We start from the raw sequence: 13,235 nt of genomic DNA, 5'->3' as shown, positions 1-13,235 counted from the left end.
CCCAGGGAGCCTCAAGCACTAAGTGGGGTGAAGCAGGGGGTGCGGCTGGCCCCGCAGACCCCGGTGCTCCGCGTTCCCCTGAGAAATGCAGATGGGGCTCGGAGTGTCCGGCACCCAGGCTCAGCCCCACCCCCTGCTGCCATGGGCCACTGCGGCTGTGCTGGCCACAGCCCATCTGCTGCCCCACGACTCAGGCCAGAGCTCTGCGCTCTTGGCCCAAAGCAGACAGGGCCTGCAGTTCAGAGCTGGACGGCTCTGCGTCCCCGAGCCCAGAGCAGGCACACGGCACTGCGAGCAGCCGGGAAGCATAACGTGGCTGATGGCCCTGGGGACTTTGAAGGAAGCTGATTAAAATCAGCTGAGAGGAGGGAGCTGGAGGTGGGGAGCCGGGGACAGCTTTCCACAGGGGGCAGGAGGGAGCAGCCAGGGCCGTCACACCAACATGGCCTCCTGTCAGCCCCCAGCCAGGCCCAGCCACCCAGACCAGAGGTGAGAGCAGCAGGGACCCCGCCCTTCCTAGGGCCTCTGCTGTCAGGAAACGCTGTGGGAGGACATGGTGGGCCTCCAGTGACCGTGTGCAGTGCCTCTGTGCTGGTGGCTCCCAGGTGGCCTCCGCGTGCCTCAGTTTACCCCACACCCTGGGTGCCCTGCTGAGCCTCTGGCCCGCTGCCCTCTTCCTCAGAGGGAGCTCCCTGGTGGGGGGCTGAGGGCTGCCCGTCCAGCAGGTGTCCGCGGGTGCAGAGGCAGCAGAGGCCTCTGCACGTCCTTCCTGTTCCTCCTGTTATAAAAGCTGGCGCTGCTCTGGGGCACAGTCTCGGGGGGCTTGGCCCAGCCCTGAGCCCCTCCCTGGGCCCCTGAGCCCCTCCTGCCACACAGAGGGGCCCACAGCAGGTCGTGCCAGGGAGGACAGGGCCACTGCCCTGGCGTGGCCGGCCCCTCCCCTCCCCGCAGCTGTGTGTGCTCACAGGGCCACGCGGCTGCTGGGCCCTGGACGGAACTTTCTTTTAGCCCCTACAGTCCTCCTTACCTAGAAAGCTGCGTGGACACGGTATTTTTAGAAGACAAACTGGCTGTCTCTGCACTGTTAGAGATGGGGCTTTGCGGACTGGCCCCGCCCAGTGCTGGGGCGGCCAGTGGCCTTGGGGTCTTTGCCCTCCACCCACTGTGCCTCCTGGGGAAGCCCAGCACCCCGTGGCCCGTGGCCCTGGTGGCCAAGCAGTGTGGCGGTCCCCAGGGCAGGCAAGCGGGGGTCTCCCTGGCCGGAGGCAGCTTCTGCCTTGAGTCCGGGCCTTGGAGCCCCGGGGGATAGTCCTGGTCTGTGTCGACCCGCTCCCGGCCACCCACCCGGGCTGTCTCCAGCTCGGCCAGGTCTGTGCCAGGAGCCGGGCCTCCGGCAAGGGTGGTCCCTGGAGAGGGCGCGGCAGGAGCTGTGCGGTGGCATCCAGTTCCATGTTATGTGCACTCTGAGGGGGTCCCAGTGCCCCCAGGCCCCACCTGTGCCCAGGGTCAAGTTCACCCCAGGTGGTGGTGGTGCCTTAGGCCTGCAGCGCCCAGTCGCCAGGTCCATGGCGCCTGGTGTCCACCCCTCCTGAGCCCTGTCCTGCATGCTGAGGCAGGAGGAAAGGACGCCACCTGGCCGCGCCACAGGGATGGCACCCACTCACGCCCGCCTGGCCTCCCGCTCTGCGCAGCTAGCCTGCAGGAGGGGCCGCGTGGAGCAGGAGGAGGGCTGTGGCCGGCCACCTCCCGGGACACGGGGCTGAGCAGGACCAAGGGTCAGGTCATGCCGTGCCCTCACTTCTGTCAGGAAAGTGGACAGGCCTGTCTGCACTTGCTGGGGCAGCGGGAGGGCAGGCCAGCGTGTGCATGGTGACGGCGAGGCGGTCGCTGGCGCTCTGAGAGGCCAGCCCTGTGCCAACTGCTCTGCATGCGCCATCTGATGGACCCCACGAACCCTGTCAGGCAGGGCGATTGCCAGGCCATCTGCAGGCGGGCACACGAGGCTCAGAGAGGCTAAGTAAGTTGCCCAAGGTCACATAGCAAAGCAGTGGGCGTCCCTGCCCGTCACTGGCACCTGCACTGCACGGGGGCCCAGAGGTTGGCGGCCCCACCCAGCAGGGAGCAGGGTCCTGCTCTGAGGGTCAGCCTGCCTTGAGGGCTTCTGCTGACAGTGGTCAGGGCTCAGGGTGGTGAGGCAGGTCCTGGCGGCTACCCAGAGCCACTGGCAAAGTGTCTCCTGGGTGCTGTCTATGCCCCAGACCTGGAGGCTACGGAGGCAGAGGAGGCTGTCCATGCTGGCCACCTGCTCTCAAGCCACCATCTTCCTTCTTAAGTGACAGGGACATCAAGCCACCCTCCTCCTTCCTAAGTGACAGGGACATCCAATCCAGCCTGGCAGGCAGAGAGCCGGCCCCACCCATCACCCTCACCCTAGGGAGGTGCCCCACCCACTGCCTTCTGCTGTCCACTCCAGGCCTCTCTCAGGGTCTCTTGCGTCCCTCTCAGGACACGGAGCTCCAGGGTCTGGGCTGGAAGGCCTTCAAGTGGCCGACCCATGTGGCTTGGGAAGGGGGCCGGGCTGGTCAGGGCCTTGTGGGCCTCCCAGGCTCAGGGCGACTGGAGACCTGCAGCTGGGCAGGGTCTGCTGGGGCCCTGGAGCGGGAAGTGGAGGGAGCATGGGAGTGGGCAGGCCTGGCCACACTGTGGGCATGAGCCGGGGAGCACAGCGCCCTGCGGCCCATCGCCTGACAGCATGTGCCTTGGGTGCCTCCCTGACCACGGCCCTGGGGCCCAGGTGGGTGGGTGTTCCTGGAGAACACTGCCACCCACAGGTGCCCTTCCCTTCCGCAGGGACAGGGCCAAGCCCACGGCGCCTGCTCCCTGCTTGCCTTGGTGGCCAGAACTCAGAACTCGGCCCTCCGAGGCCTCTGGTCACATCCTGGCGGTCTCTGCGGCCTGCTCCGTCTCCCCCGAGCCTCCGATAGCGCCTCTGCACCCCTCTCAAGCCGCTCCTGGTCATCCTGCTGACGTGGCTCTCGGGCTGCCCCTGCCCCAGACAGCCTCCTGCACCCCGTCAAAGCAAACCGGCCCTGGGTGTTTCCAGTCCCACAGAGCATCCCGCTTGCTTCCCGCCTGCTATCCTCCAGCTGATGGAGGAAGGCCCTGGGTGTGGGGGGACCGGGCCATGCAGCTGGCGCCGCCCACAGAGGCCCAGGGAGCAGTGCGGGATGAATGTCAGCCTTATCCAGCCGGCCAGCCCTGCCCGCAGTCAGCCGGGATGGCCAGCCCCGCCCGCGGGCCCCTNNGGGCGAGTGGGCCCTCGAGACAGGACCCGGAGCCCGCCCTCGAAGCGCAGGCCCGGGACGGGCAGGAGGAGGCCACCCAGCAGTGGGGGATGTGCCCACACCTTGCCACGGGAGTGTGTCTCCTGGGCACTTTGAGGGCAGGTACCAAGCGGAGACGTGAGGCTTGATGAGGAGGCTGCCTAGGAAGGGCAGGGGCGTCTGGTGGGGGCAAGCAAGGGTGCCTGGCCGTGTGGGCGCACCGTGGGGGGCGGGAAGCCTCTTTCCGTACAGTCCTGGCTGCCCCGAGGGGCTGCAGCGTCCCGGGAGGCTGAGGGGTGGTGCAGGAGCCCCGGGCTGCAGACTCGGTGCGACTCCCAGGAAGCCCTGGCACAGATGCCAGCCTGACCTGGCTCCAGGCCCACGCTTGGCGGCCCCTCAGTGCACCCACAGCTGCCCTGTGCTGGTTGCCCCTGGGACCTGCCCCCTTGCTTGGTCTCCTGCTGGCGCCGTCCTGCCGCAGACCAGGAGGTGCTGGGGGCCTGTCACACACCCTGCCCTCTGCGGGGCCCACACGGCCCCCACCTCAGGCCCGCGCCTCCAGCTCGTTCCTCTCCTGCCCCAGGCCAGACTGCAGGGCTGCACAGTGTCCGCTTGGTCATGGGGCCCCTCTGCACCCAGACCTGGCCACAGCCCGGTGCTCTCCCTGCTGGTGAGCTCTCATGGCCTGCTGTGTGACGCCCTCACCCTCTCTGAGCCGCATGGGGAGCTCACACTGCCCCAGTAGTGATTCTGGAATCTCTGGAACTTTCCAGAGCATGGCAGTCCTTCAGACAGCATGGGGCAGGTGGCCTCTCGGGGCCTGCAGAGATGTGTGTCCGTCTCATCCCCAGCAGGCCCAGGCCTCCCTCAGTGCTGGCTAGAGGAGTGGGTGGGCGGGGCCTGGCAGAGATGGCCTGGAGGCTGCCCTGCCAGGGACAGGTCACCCCAACCCGTGCAGGCTGGGTCTGGCCCCACGGCCTCGGCCCACACAGTAGTCATTTGTTTTATATGAAGTTGTTACCAGAGTGCAAAAATGGGGAGATCTCACTTTAAAACCTGGATTTCTGGCTTTTCCTGAAAACCCAGGAAGGCTTCAGTGCCGGGCCCCTCTGGCCGGCAGGACCTGGCGCCCACTCCCTGCACAGCACCCATGGGAAGGGGCCGAGCAAGGCGAGTCCCCCACGTGCAGCCTCCGGCTGGATGGAGCCTCCCTGGACAGACGTCTGCGAGGCCCCTCCCGTCACTGTCCCTGGCTCGGGGACGCGGGATGCAAGCTGTCTGTGGCGCTTACCTGGTTCCATGCCTTTAGCTAGGTAAGCTCTGGGGTCCAAGAGGAAGGGGCCCAGGTGACAAGAGCCAGGGAGGAGCCCCAAGGGACAGCTCCGGGGCAGGTCGCCTCTCTCTGGCCGGGCCTGGCCCACCGCCCTCCATCTCTGACCCCCACCCCGGACAACCCTCTGGAAGTGGCGGCCCTGGTGGCCAGGAGGGCCAGCCGGGCAGCGGAGGTTCCTGGCTCCAGGCCACAGGGCTGCCGTATAGACAGTAAATTACAGGCCCCGACGGGCGCGGCGCTGGGAAGGGCTGTCCCCAGGCTGAGTCCTGGCGGCCAGTTTCCAGCACGGCTGGATTCCAGGAGCAGGGACGTTGGTCAAGGCCAGCCCCGTCGGCCTGCAGACCCAGGCCTCTGGAAGACCAGCGCCGTGCGGGCCCTCCCGCGAGGTGAGGTGGCTCCTGTGGGTGTTCGGTCCAACCCGCTGCCCAGCCAGGGGCCTGGAGCTCAGCTCCTCGTCCTGGGTGGGTGAAGGGCCAGCGTGGCCAGGAGGGCAGAGTGCAGCTCGCTTCACGGCAGCCGGCGGCTTGCTGGGCCACGGTGGGTGGAGCGGGGCAGGAGGGAGCCAGCGTGCGCTCAGGAAAACCCCCAAGCCTCGGAGACCACGTCCCTCTGCATCCTCGGGGTCCCCATGGGACAGCAGGAAGGGAGCACCACTCCACATCTCCACAGAAGAGCCTGGGGCCACAAATGGGCCACCAGAAGGCCTGGGCAGGAGGCGTGAGAGCAGCCACCAGACGTGGGAATTGAGAGGTGATGGGTTCCTGGAAGAGAACAGAAGAGCAAAGGCCCTGTGGCCAGCCAGAGACAGTGCCTTGAAGGACAGGAGTGATGGTGCCCTTGATTCAGCTTGAGCTGAGAGAGCCGGGGCAGCAGCAGGGCCCCTCTGCCCTCTCAGGCCGGGGCTGCTGCCCTGGGGACAGGACAACTGAGGATGCCCAGCAGGGGGGGCGGCCCACAACTGGGCTCTGCGGAACCAGGCATGCAGAGCCAGGGGCCCACCTCCGAACAGCCTGGCCAGATGTCCACCCACCACCCAGTTGGCCCTTCCTGGATGGAATCCCAGCCCTCAGGAGAGGGTGCCCGTAGGTCAGCCAGATCCGTGTGGGTCCTCGGGAGTGCCCAGAGACTGAGGCCACACAGAAACCTGGCCTGCCACCCAGGAACCTTGCAGAAGATGGTAGCCCTGGGGAGGTCACTGCCTGAGCACCTACAAGAGACCCCTGACCCGCATCCTCTCCCTGGTGTGGGCCTTAGGGGAGCCCCTTGGTCTCTGAGCCTCGGTTTCTCACCTGAGCCGTGCAGAACCGAACTCTCAAGGGGATGGAGGCTGTGGTGCAAGAGAGACCCTGGAGCATGGGCCCCCCGGACCAGGGCCAGTCAGGCCTGCCGCCCGGCCCCAGTCCTCCCTCCTCACCAACCCACCCCTCCCGCTGGGCCTGCCAGGAAGGTGGCGAGCTGGCTGCTGCACCAGGTCCTGCCCCGTCTCCCGGGTGGTGTGCACCAGGACCCTCCCCACCGGGAACTGCCATGCAGGGGGGACTGCAGCCGCCGGGCGCCCTGTGCAGGTGTCCCCAGGGTGATCCCAGATTGGTCACCTGGACCATCCTCCAGGACACGACAGGGACCAGCTTGTCCCGGAGCTGACAAGAGGCCACAGGAGAACGGGCAGACCTGGACTGGCAGGTGGGAGTGGGGTGACCTGGAGTGGCCCCGTGTCTCTGGCCTCAGTTTCCTCATCTGCAGACTGTGACCGAGTCCCCGCTGCCAGGAGTGTGGCCGTGATGGGGGCAGCAGCACCCTCACACCGCGGGCTGCCCAGAGCCTGGGAATCCTCACCCACATGTGCCATGAGGCGGCAGGCGCCTGCCCAGCTTCCTGCCCGGCCTCCCGCCCAGCCTCCCACCCGGCCTCCCGCCCGGCCTCCCACGGCCCAGCTAATCCTCTTGTCCCTGAGAAGCAAAATTATCATCATTTTTAATTGAAAAAAGAGGCCGATAGGATTCTGAGCCACGGCAGGAGAGTAATTAGCACAGCCCCAAGGCCCGAGGGGGCTCATCAATCTGTCACTCAGGAGACGGGATCCTAAAGCTCAGCTGCCACTGCTGGGCTCAGAGGAAGTGGGCACCAGTGACCCCCAGCAGGGCCACATTCTCCCTTTCCCCAGGCGGAGCCCTCGCCAGGGTGAGATGGGCTTGGTCTCCAGAAGCCAGACAGGTGGCCCTCTGCTCAGGATGGACAGGTCCAGGCTCTGCTCCAAGCTCGTCCCCCTCGCTCTCCCTGGCTGCTTCCCATCCCACCTGCCGGGTCCCACTCCGGGTTAAGGCGTGGTGGGTAACACGGCAGGCCTCCCACCGCTCAGCCCAGGGCTCTGACCCAGAGGGTCCGGGTGCCCCAGTGAAGGTCAGGGAAAGAGTCCCCTACAGGCAGGGTGTCAGTCACAGGAGTGGGTGCGGCTTCACCAGGAGAGGCTGCCGTCCGGGACAGGCAGCACGTGTTGGTGGCCGTCTGTGAGGATGGAGTGCTAGCCACTGTCCCCACAAAGGCCTCCAGCACTGTCCACCCTCCCAGTCCTCTCAACGTGACCTACAGGGCCAGGCTGGCTGAGGCTGAGGGGCTGGGGCCCAGGCACTGAGCGTTCCTTGTGGAGGACAGGGTCAGGTGGCCTAGTGTCCACTCTAGCCAGAGCCAGTCTGCCGCTGTGTGGCTTCAGGCAGGCCAACACCCTCTCTGAGCTACTCTTCCCATCTGTGAAGTGAACGTGCTGGTCAAGGTACCCCCAAAGCTCCTTGTTCCCATGCTCCCGGGCGGAACTGCTGGACAGCTCATCTCAGGGAAATACTTCCCGTCTCTGGGTCTCAAAGCGGGTGCCTCAGAGCCTGGGGCTCACTGCGGTGGGCACCACTGTGTCCTGCCAGCCCACACTGCCCTCCAGGCGCTAGCCGGCAGCCCTAGGACAAGCCACTCCTGGGGTTCAGAGCCGCCTAGTCTGGCTCTGTGCCCGCGGCTGGCTGGGGAGCTGGGGCCACCAGTCCCTGTCCACTCCTGTAAGCCCAACGCGTGCGGGTGCCCAGGAGGCTGAGGGAGGAGCCATTGGACTTGGGCTGAGGGTCAGGACGGGCTGACCCTCCAGGTGCCCCTGAGGCAGAGCAGGACTGCAGGGCCGGGAGAGGCAGGCCCGTGTCCGGGAGGGCTTCGGGGGGCCGAGCTGCCCTGAGGCTGTGGGCTGGGTCAGGAGGACCTGGCGCTCCTCTGGAGGGCTGGTGGGTTCAGGGCGCCAGGCGGCTGGTCAGGAGCAATGTCCAGCCCTGAATACTGCCTCTGTGGCACAAAGGGACGGGTAGAGGGCTGCCGGCTCCTGCCCAGGGCCCCACGCCAAGCCCCAGCCCACTGGTGGCCGCAGGCCTCGTGCTCCAGCAGAACCCGGCCCACAGCCGCCGGGAGGGGGCGGGACAGACGGCTTCCCGCCGGGCACTCGGCCGGGCACTCACCACTTCCCCAGAGCAATTAAGATAAATGCAGCGATAGCGCAGGGTGCCCGAGCCTGCCCTCCAGGTGCACAGGTAACTGTACCTGCAGACTTACCTGCGTGCTCAGGTGACCGCTGCTGAAGAAAAGCGGGAACCCGGAGGAAAGGAGGGGGAATATTGTGGAATAATGGCAGCCTGCCCAGCCACGGCCCAGGACGCAGGCTGGCCGGGGTGTCGCTCTCATGGCTCCACTCGCCAGGTGGCCCGGCCCTCGTGGACGGGGCCAGGATGGGTGTGAGGGACAGAGGGAGACACCCAGGGCAGGGCCAAGGTCAAGCACCCCGCACAAGGCCCGTGGGCATGGCTGAGACCGTTGCGGGTGACAGTGTGGAAGGGGCATCTGGCCTCAACCAGCACGTCCATCAGAGAGTGACCATCGGCTGAAGGGCTATGCCCAGCCAGAGGTCAGTGCAGGGCAGGCTGAGGAGGCCAGATTTGGGACTCAGTGTCCAGCGTAGCATAACACAGGCGGACTCCGCCAGGGTGGGCCAGCAGAGGCAGAGCAAGGGACCAGCCTTCAGAGTGGACGGGTTGGGCCCCAGGAGCACAGCCTAGAGAGGACATGTCTCTGAGGGTCCTGTCTGAGCTCTGCTGTGCTTCTCCACCTCAGGTCCCCAGCTACGGGGCCCGTCCCCACGACGCCGGCTTCTCGCCGCCTCCTTCGTATCCACGTGGGTCTGGGGACGGCAAGGGAGTGGCCAGGGCCGGGTCTGCTGTCGGGGTAGACAGCAGCTGCCCGCCCGGCAGCTCCCACTGTGGTCTCCAGGGCCCAGACCCCTGCCCCAGGACCTCTGCTCTTCTCTGCCCCGTCAAAACCTGCTCCCCTGTCCTGTCTCAGCTTCCCTCAGGACTCCCACTGCCCCTCCCGGAAAGGCCCGCCTCTTGACCTGGACAAGTGACCCACCCCCTGGCCTCCAGTCCCTCTGTCAGTCTGAGGATAGTGCCGACCTCATGGGGCGGGGGATCGGGCACAGGAAGCCCATGCATGGACAGGGCCTGGCGGTGGGCCAGGGGCGTCCACACTGCCGTCATGACCCTTGCAGTGTCTCTGACACAGAGACGTGGACACTGTGTCATGGACATGGACATTTCCCCATTTTTCTAACATGGTCCCGACTCTGCGGTTCCCCGCACACCTGAGCCTCCCTCTCTGCACCTGGCTATGACTGACCCTTCAGAACACCAGACCAGCCAAGGCCACAGTGAGGGTACACCAGAGCCCCAGGGCTGGTCAGGCAGGGCCGGAGGAGCTGGCCTCAGGTCCCCCCTTGGGTGACCATCTTCAGGGCCTGGCCTCTTGCTGGGGCTGCCAGTGTGGAATGGCTCGGTGAGCTCTTCAACTGCACCCCACGAGGGCCCACCTCATGGTCCACCTCCACAGGCCCTGGAGAGGCTGGGGGGCCCGTCTGTGGAGCCCAAGGCCACCCGTGGGATCTTCCGGGAGCCGCGAGGGCATCTGTGCAGGGGGCTCTGGAGCTAGGCCCCAGGTGGGAGGCAGGGCCAGGAGCAGGCCAGGGTTGGGGGCCAGCTCTGCAGGTCAGGAAGGCCAGGCAAGGCTGGGGCAGGTCAGAAGAGGCAGTGTGGGCCCGAGGAGGGAGACGCAGGGGTCTGCGTCTGTGGGCTCACCCCTCCTGGGGCAGGCGGCCCCCGTTGCCGCGCGGAGCCAGCCAGCCTGAGAACCCCGGTCTTGAGTTACCAGGGTGCCCGCACGGCCAGTCCAGGAGGAACCGGTCACTTTGAGAGAAAAGGAACTGCCCCCACTCCTCCAGGACTCCCTGGGCCAGCCTGGGACCTGGTCTCCCCACTTCAAAGGGCCCAGCCTTCTGATACCCACACCAACGCAGGGGGATCGCCAAGAGCCCAGGCGGGGCGGGAACTCGAGACGAGGCCCGTGCTGCCCCTCACTGCCCCTGGTCCTCAGGCTCTGCACGGGCACTGGCGGCGGCACGCCCGAGCCCTGGGGTACTGAAGGAAATGAGGGGCCACCGCTCAGGACCGAGGATGGGCAGGGATGGAGGTGGGTACCCCCAGAACCTGGGACCAGTCGGGGTAGGAAGGACAAGGTGATGGAACTGCTGGCCTGGAGCCCCCTCCCAAGGCACCGAGCCAGTGTGTGTCAAGCACAGAGGGACACAGGGACAGCCCCTGCCCTGGTCCCTGCTAGGCCACATGCTGGCTGGGTGACCTCCCCCAGGCCACTCTCCGAGGCAGCCGCCTCGTCTGTAGCTATTGCTGACTCTGTCCTTCTGGTAAGCGGGAGGCCACGAATTGGCCACATACGGCCACGTGCCCAGTGCCCAGCACAGTATCTGGTGCAGATGTGAAGCCTGAGAGTGAATGGTGGACATCTGCCCACCTCGGGAGAGGCCTGCTTGCTGGGGTGCTGGGCTGGCCACCTGGTGCGGAGCAGCCTGTGCGCTCAGTGACTCTCGGGGAGCAGTGGCCTACCGCCCTTCATTGCCTTGTGGTCTTGGGTCAGGGAGGCGGTGCGGCCCCAGGGGTGCCAGCAGGTCTGCAGAGGCTGCAGGCGGGGTGTCAGCAGGGGACGCGGCCCCGTATGAAGGCTCCCAGGGCCACAGAGCTGCTGGGGCTCCCTGCCACTCAGACCTCTGTGGGCCACACGGGGCCACCCCCACACATACTCGCCCTGTGCGCCAGGTAAAAGCTGGAGGGGCGGCTGCAGCGGCTCTCACGGCCCGGCCTGCAAGGTCCTGTCTGTCAGCAGAGGGCTGGGCCCCACCCAAACCCACATCCAGGTGGGGGGAACTGGGGTGCACCTCCCCAGGGACAGGGTCACACCGCACCTGGCCACATTTAAAGCCCACAGGGGTCAATCTGACAGTCTCTCTCCATCTACCCACTGCCCAGCTGAGGCCGGGCTGAGGGACCTGGACCCCCTGCAGCTGTGTGGGTGGCGGTGGGGAGGGCCGGCAGCAGCCCCTCCGTGGCGTGCCCTGGAATGGTGCGGGTACTGAGGGCAGGAAGCTGCAGGCAGCGTGGGGCAGATGTGTCCAGGAAAGGAGGGGACCGTCCACCCCACTGGCTGGCATTTTGCCTCTTCTCCTCGGAAGGAAACACAAGGTGCACCCTCGACTCCTGGCAGGACTGGGCGAGGGTCTGCAGGGAGGGGGACGGAGCCTGCCCACACCCATCTTGTAGTTGTGTGAATGATTGGTCTGTGCCTAAGACAGAGCCATGACAGACCGCAGGGTTCCACTGGCTGACCTGCCTGCTGGCCTCCTGGGGCCCGCCACCCCCGTCTCCCGGGCAAGCTTCCTGCCTCTGGGTAGCTGCGGACAAGGGGGCCGTGCCCTCCTGGGCTCCCAGGGCTTGGCCAGAGCCTCGCCCGGCAGCAACTAACCCTCTTTCCTTTCTCTGCAGCCAGGAAAGCCCTGCTCCTCAGGAGGCTGTGTGTCGACCACACCAAGGAGCCCCAGCTCCCCAGGTATGTACAAGTGGCCAGCCGCCTGGACCCTGGCAGCTGCCCCTGTCCAGAGTCGCCCCTGTCCCGCAGGAACCCACACCTGGCCTCCATCTCCCCACACAGGACGGGGCAGCCGACCGAGAGCCCACCTCCCAGAGCCAGGCGTCCGGGGCTGGCCCCGGCCTGACACCGCAGCTCTGGGCTGGGGCAGGTGTGGCGGTGCTGTCCAGTGGTCCCTGCGTCCTGTAGCACCCAGACCCCAGGCCTCCCGGCCCCGATGGCCTTGCCAGAGACGAGGCCCGTGGGACTCAGTGCCTTCCAGCAGCCTCCTCAGCCCAGCCCAAGGATCTCGGGCCCAAGAGCGGAGGAGGGTGTCACCCACAGACGCGGGCTCCCTGCAGCCTGGCCCTGGGCGGGAGTCTGGAAGCAGCAAGGTGGCCAGACCCACGGGGCTGGCCAGGGAGTCAAGCCAGACGGTGCTCAGCAGCTCGGCTCGGCTCTGCTGCCTGGCCACCTGTCACCCAACAGTCATCACTGAGGACAAGACAGGGAGAGGCCCTCCCCCACAGTGGGATGGGCAGGGGCCTAGGGGTGGCCTGGGAGGAAGGGGCACCTCGCCGGGCAGCACATCCCCCTCTGGGCACTGGGGTGGAGTGTAGTGGTGCCCTCTGCTGGGAGCCACTGGTATAGCACCCAGGCAGAGACCTGGGACCCTCAGGCCCCAACTAAGGCAGGACACCCCAGGGGGGACACTCCAGGGCAGGGCTGCCTGTCCTTGGCTGGATGTGCAGGTTTGGGCCTGGCCCTTGAGCATCCCTGGGAGCCCCACATGTGGGGTGCAGCTGGGTCTCCCCAAGAGCAGAGTCGGCTCTGCCTGCTGGCTGTGTGGTGGTGGGCAAGCGTCCAGGCTCCTCTGCCCTGTTGTAGGCCTTCCATCAGTGACCGCCTCTGCCCTTCATCAGCCTCTCTTCTGGGCTGATGGCCTGTGGAGGTAGTGAGGAGCCCTCACCCCTGCACCCACCATGCAACCCTGGGTCCCGTCCTGAGGACACATGAGATCAGAGTGGCTCTTGGTCAACCGGCGGCACGGCTTGGCTGGTGGCTGGGAAGGGGGAGAATCCGTGAGGTGGGGCAGGTAGCCCAGGGTCACCCTAGAAGGGAACCCCCGGACAAGGTCCTGTGGGGCACCCAGATGAAGACGGAACTGCTGGGCAGATGGGAGTGTGCTTAGGGAAGCAGGAGGGGATGCAGCCAGGCCCCGGGCCTCGCAGACCAGGAACGGCCCAGCCCAGCAGGGAGGCCATGCTGGGCTTCCCCAGAGGCCAGAGCTGGGGTCCTGGAGGCCCTGAAAGGAGCCTGCACATTCTTGAGTCTGGGGACTCCCCAGAGTGGGGCTAGAGACCTTCCTAGGCAACCCCCAAGCAGGGATCTCCAGCCAAGGACTGAGGTGTAGCGGCGGGTCCTCCACAGACCCCCACAAAAGTCAGGTGTGAGCCTCCAAGGAGGTCTTCACGTCCCCCACCAGGGGTCCTGAGGCTGGGCTGCCCACAGAGGCCCCTGAGCAGGAGTGAGCATCCACCCCAACTGCCAGGCTCGCCCCAACCCCACCTGCACGTGAGCCTCCCGCC

Source organism: Marmota marmota, unplaced genomic scaffold, assembly GCF_001458135.2.
Source record: "Marmota marmota marmota unplaced genomic scaffold, marMar, whole genome shotgun sequence".
Taxonomy (NCBI): domain Eukaryota; kingdom Metazoa; phylum Chordata; class Mammalia; order Rodentia; family Sciuridae; genus Marmota; species Marmota marmota.
The sequence above is the reverse complement of the archived record's forward strand: the minus strand, read 5'-3'. Positions refer to the sequence as shown.